This window comes from Ochotona princeps, chromosome 5 (assembly GCF_030435755.1).
Source record: "Ochotona princeps isolate mOchPri1 chromosome 5, mOchPri1.hap1, whole genome shotgun sequence".
Lineage (NCBI taxonomy): Eukaryota > Metazoa > Chordata > Mammalia > Lagomorpha > Ochotonidae > Ochotona > Ochotona princeps.
This window is the reverse complement of record NC_080836.1, coordinates 72,982,913-72,988,912: the sequence shown is the minus strand read 5'-3', so window position 1 is coordinate 72,988,912 and position 6,000 is coordinate 72,982,913. Positions and strand designations below refer to the sequence as shown.

The 6,000-nt window shown below is 47.3% G+C and overlaps 1 pseudogene; it reads left to right on the top strand.

The window, feature by feature from the left end:
* Positions 1 to 4,682: 4,682 nt before the first annotated feature.
* LOC105941899 (small ribosomal subunit protein uS2-like) lies at positions 4,683 to 5,651 on the top strand (annotated as a pseudogene).
* The last annotated feature ends 349 nt before the right edge of the window (positions 5,652 to 6,000 follow it).

The following is a 6,000-nucleotide window of genomic DNA, read 5'->3' as shown; positions in this document are numbered from 1 at the left end:
GAGCAGCCAGCCACGCCCCCTTTCCCTCCGTGATGGCGCAAAGCTGACGTTCGCATCCACGGCCTTAGGGCGGAGCGTGAACGCGCTCTTCGTGCTCTTGGCCAATCAAGGGGGGGCGCAGGGCCGCCAGGGCACGCCCTCTCCCTCCACGCAAGCTCTCGCGCACGTTCCGTGACACTATAGCACCGCCTCGCCCGCCTTCCGCGCTCCGGCTTGTGCCCGGATTTGCCGACAGCCGCCGTTGTCTGGTTGTCGGCTTCCGGTCGCGAGCCCCGGCACGTGAGTTCCGCTCCAGGGCTGGAAGAAGGCGGTGACTGTGAGTGTGAATTATGTAACTCTCCACAGGCGCGGAGGGCCGGGCCTGGCGAATGCTGGGCGCCAAGTGCTGCGCCCTCATGACTGTCTGATGGAGTACTTCCCGTGCTTACCCCACGGCGTGGGTGCGAGGGCAACACAAGGTCGTGTCCTGAACCGGTTAGCCAACAGCGAGGGTTCACGCTGGGTTGTTTCCTGCGTGGCCAACACGTAAACTGCTGTTTAGATTTCTCTTAGGTTAGCCAAGTCGGGCAGTTTTGCCTTGATTCATTCATGTCGGAAATCAGTCTGAAGAATCAGACTTCACTTTTCTCTCTGTTCTCAGATCCCTGTTTTTCCTATACATTGTGAAATGACGGTAGCCAGCAGAAGCCAGGGAATAGTGTGTGGACACCAATAAGATTGCCGTCTTGGTGGTGGAGAAATGAACATAAGTCTGCATCGTTGAGCTTTTATCCTAGAAAGGCTAAGAAACCAGTGAGGCATTTAATGCAATGTTACATGTCCTGCGGAATAAAAATAAAGCAAGGTAGGAGAGGGAGGAATATGATGGGTGCTGATTTATACAAAGTGGTCAGGTGAGCCCCTGAGAAGCTATAAACAAAGGTCTAAAAATGAAGGGGAGTTGTCCTGAGGTGTGGGATTCTGGCACTGCAGAAGGTAGCATATCTTGCTCAACCACAGTGCCAACTCCAGTCATTATTCTGACAGACCTAAGGTTTGAAATCAAGTGACTCATTCCATAGTTATTGGGCTAAGCTACCATGTACTCCACTTCCAGTCCGGCTCCCTGCCGGTGTGCCTGGGAAGGCGCTGCTGTGATGTGGAAGCGTTTATATGTAGAGTCAGTTCTGGTAGGAAGCAGCTTGGCTGTGATTCAGGGACTCAGCTGCCTGGGCCTTTTCTTTTTTTTTTTTTAAGATGTATTTATTTTATTGCAAAGGCAGATACACAGAGAGAAGGAGAGACAGAGAGGAAGATCTTCCGTCCAATGATTCACTCCCCAAGTGTCCACAGCGGCCAGTGCTGTGCCGATCCGTTGCCAGGAGCCAGGAGCTTCTTCCTGGTCTCCCACGCAGGTGCAGAATCCCAACGCTGTGGTCCGTCCTCGACTGCTTTCCCAGGCCACAAGCAGGGCAGCTGGATGGGAACCAGGGCTGCCGGGATTAGAACCAGTGCCCATATGGGATCCCGGCACGTTCAAGGCGAGGACCTTAACTGCTATGCTATCGCACCAGGCCCTGCCTGGCCCTTTTGAGGAAAGCTGCCAGAGCTCTCCTGCTTTACATCTTTCACATTCACTTGGAGCGTTGTACAGCCTCCTCACTGCTAGTCAGGGCAAAGGGCCATCATACATTAAATGAACTGGTGTCTTTAATGTGAGTTGCAGGTTGTAGCTTAAACTAATTTGCCACAAACCCAGCATCACATAAAACTGCTGCCGAGAGTTTCAGCTGCTCTACTCACCATCCATCTTCCTGATAATGCACAGGAGAGAGCATCAGGATGGACCAAATACTGGATCCCTGGCATCCAGGTGGCAGATCTGAATGGTGTCCTAGGTTCCTGGCTTCAGCCTGTCCCAATCTGGACCATTGCATCTGTGGAGGGAGTGGGGGAGGGTTTGAATCAGAAGATGGAAGATCTTGTTCTGTCTCTCCTCTGTAACTACATTTTAAGTAAATCTTTAAAAATAGTAATAAAATAAAAATTAAGTTCATCTTGTGGGCATGACATGGCAGCCTAGTATCTATATCCTCAGCTTGGATGTGCCAGGATCCCATATAGATTGTGGTTTGTGTCCTAGCTGCTCCACTTCCATCCAGCTCCCTGCTTGTGGCCTAGGAAAGCAGTAGAGGATGGCCCAAGTCTTTCAGACCCTACACCTGCATGGGAGACCCAAACGAGGCTCCTGGCTTCTGGCTTCTGGCTTCAGATCAGATTCGCTCAGCTCTGGCCATTGAGGCCACTTGGGGAGTGAACCAATAGACGGAAGATGTATCTCTCTATCTCTCCTCTCTGTAAATCTGCCTTCACAATAAAAACAAGTAATTAAATGAAATTAAATTCACAACCCTTTTTATTTTACAACTTGAGTTGGATCACTCAAGTGAATAGTTTCCCAATGCCTTTTAAAAAGTTTTTACCTATTTTTGTCTTATTTGAAAGGTAGAGAGACAGAAGGGACTCTTCTATCTGCAAGTTCATGTCCCACATTTCCACAGCAGCCAGAGGTGTGCCAGGCTAAAGCAAGAATCTCAGAACACCATCCTGGTCTTCAGTGTGGGTGGCACAGACGGAAGCACTGGAGCCATCACTGCATCCCAAGCAGTAGCTTAACTACTGCGCCAAACACCTGTACGCCCTTCTCCAACAGATGTTTTTAAGTGTAATAAAGAATGGTGTGTAATATCCATCTGACCTACAGCAGAAGAGATAGTATGTGCAAACATAAGTGTAATAACATCTGTTTCAATTTCATTAGGTAACACCACTTGCATAAATTAGAAATTATGAGATGTTTCTATATTAAAATATTGGTTGTAAAATCAAACTCAGTAGATAATTGTGGGAAGCAGGGTTTTAATCTCCAAACCAATTACACTGTTAAGAAGAAATTGGAGGGACTGGTCTTGTGACACACTGGATTGCAAGGCCCTGTGATGCCAACAACCTTAGTTAAAGTCCTAGCTGCTGCATTTCCCTCCAACTTCCTAATGCACCTGGGAAGCCAATAGAAGATGGCCCCAGTACTTGGGTCGTTCCTGCCCATGTGGGAGACATAGATGCCAGATTCCTGCCCTCTGCCTGACCCTGCCCCAGCTCCAGTTGTGTGGCCTTTGGGAGAGTAAGCCGGTGGATGGAAGATGGATATCTGTTTATCTCTCCTTTCTGTCTCCTCTTCTAAGCTTTGCAAATAAAGAAATTTTTAATTTTTTAAATTATATATAAGCTTAGCAGTATATATTATTCAAGCAAGATTGTACAGAACTCTGTCCATTTTAGGATATCAAAATAGTTTTATAACTCTAACAAGCCATGTATTAACAATTGAAGAGTAGAACAGTCTTAGACGGGTGAGCAGAGAAATCCCCAATAACTTAGCAAGGGAGGAAAAACTGAACTCTACATCCTATCTAGTTAGGTCTAGGAAAAGCCAAATCGGCAAATAAATACAGTTTTCAAAATTTTAAAAAGAGGACCCGGCGCGGTAGCCTAGCAGCTAAAGTCCTTGACTTGAACATGCCAGGATCCCATATGGCCGCCAGTCCTAATCCCAGCAGCTCCACATCCCATCCAGCTCCCTGCTTGTGGCTGGGAAAGCAGTCGAGGATGACCCAAAGCCTTGGGACCCTACACCTGCATGAGAGACCCAGAAGAGGCTCCGGGCTCCTGGCTTCGGATCGGCGCGCATCGGCCCGTTGCGGCTCACTTGGGGAGTGAATCAATGGACAGAAGATCTTTCTCTCTGTCTCTATTCATCTCCGTATATTTGCTTTCCCAATAAAAAATAAATAAATCTTTTAAAAAAATTTTGTAAAAGAAACGACACAATACTAAGTATAATCCTCTTGCCAAAATAATGGCAAGAGACAGAAAGACCTTCCATCCGCTGGTACACTCCCAAGTGACCACAATGGCTGGAGCTGAGCTGATCCAAAGTCAGGAGCCAGAAGCTTCTGGGTCTCCCACACGAGTGCAGGGTCCCAAGTTTTTGGGCCATCATCCACTGCTTTCTCAGGCCGCAAACAGGGAGCTGAAAGAGAAGCAGAGCAGCCTGGATACGAACCAGCGCCCATATGGGATCCCGGCATGTTCAAGACAAGGACTTTAGCCACTAGACTACCACACTGGGCCCAATTTGTCAGCTTCTGTATGCACCAGTTTACCAGCTGAGTATGCCAAGTGATATCAAGAGGGGAACTGAGTTGTGGCATTTCAGGTTAAGATGCTACCTATGGCACTGGCATCACATATAGGTACCAGTTTGAGTCCTGTCTGCTCCACTCCCAATCCAGTTTGCTGCTAAGAACCTGGGAAGTCAACAGGAGACAGCGCACATGTTTGAATTTTTGCACCCATGTGGGAGACCTGAATGAACTTTCTAGCCTAGCACAGCCTTGACCATTGCAATCATCTAGAGAGTAAACCAGCAGATGGAAAATCTCTCTTTCTCTCTCTCTCTCCTTATGCTTTTATTCCTCTTCCTGTAACCCCAACTTTCAAAAAAATTAATATAATTTTTAAAATGACACCAAGGAGCTACTGTCTGTCAAATTCAGAATGTGGGATTTCTGCAGTAGCCAGCAAAGGCCCCACACAGCCTTGTTTTCATCTCTAAGGTGGTTTAAAGAGAATCTGTCACAATGTCCAGATCCCATGATGTCCTGCCAATGAAAGAGGATGTCCCCAAATTCCTTTGCAGCGGGAACTCACCTAGATGACACCAGCCTTGACATCCAAATGGAACAATATACCCACAAAAGGAAAGGTGATGGCATCTACATCAGAACTCTGAAGAGGAACTGGGCAAAGCTTCTGTTAGAGGCTCATTCTGTTGTGGCCATTGAAACCCCGTGTTGATATCAGTGTGACATCCCCCAGGAACACTAGCCAGAGGCTGTGCTGTAGTGTGCTGCTGCCCCTTCTCACCTGTAACTGTCTCTAACTAGATGCAGACAGCCTTCCAAAAGCCACGTCTTGTGGTGCTGACTGATCCCGGATCTGACATCAGCCTCTCCCAGAGGCAACTTGGGTGAACTTGCCTGTCAGTGCCAAGTAGAACAGACTCTCTGTGCTACACATTCATTGCCATCCATAAAACAACAGGGGAGCTCACTCGGTGAGTCTGAGATGGTGGATGCTGGCCCAGGAAGGTGTACGTGTGTGATACCATCCTCAATGAATGCCCATGGGAGTCAGGCCTCATCTCTACTTCTGCAGAGATACAAAAGAGACTGAAAAAGAACTGGCCAGTGCTGAAAAAGCTGTGACCAAGAAGGAATTTCAGGGTGAATGGACTGTTTTAGCTCCTAGATTCACTGCTGCTGGGCCTCACATTGCAGCCTGGTCTGAAAGCATGCAGGTATGCAGGCCCTCTGTGCCTATTCAACACTTCCCTGAACTAGAGTGCTCAGCCAGCCCCTGAAGACGCTGCAGCTCCCACTGCTCAGGCAGAAGAAACAACCATGGAGTAGTTTTAAACTGTTCTTCACAGTTTCTGAAATAAAAATGGAAATGAGGTTGATGGAAAATAAATGCCAATTTCTAAAGGAAAAAATGCAGAATGTGGGAACTTGTATAAGACAAGTGGCCTAGTTTCCTCAACTGGTAATTGTCAAAGGGTAGAGATTGTGATTATAGATTTCAAAGATTTTAAATGCATTATTTAGATTTTTATTTTGTAGCTGTAGTCCATTTTGTGTTTCTACAATAAGATATGTGAAGCTAGGTACTTATATAGAAGAAAGACTTATTTAGCTTACAGTTTTGGAGACCTCAGAACATGGTGCTGACGTCTACTGGGCTCTAGCGAAGGCCTTCTGGGTACATCACAATGTGGTAGATGGCATCAGGTGACAGTGAATGTGCGAGGGAAAGATTACATGGTGAGGCAGGAAGGCCAAGAGATTCAGGGTCCAGGCTTGCTCTTCACATAATCACCTACACGCACACTCCCAGGAA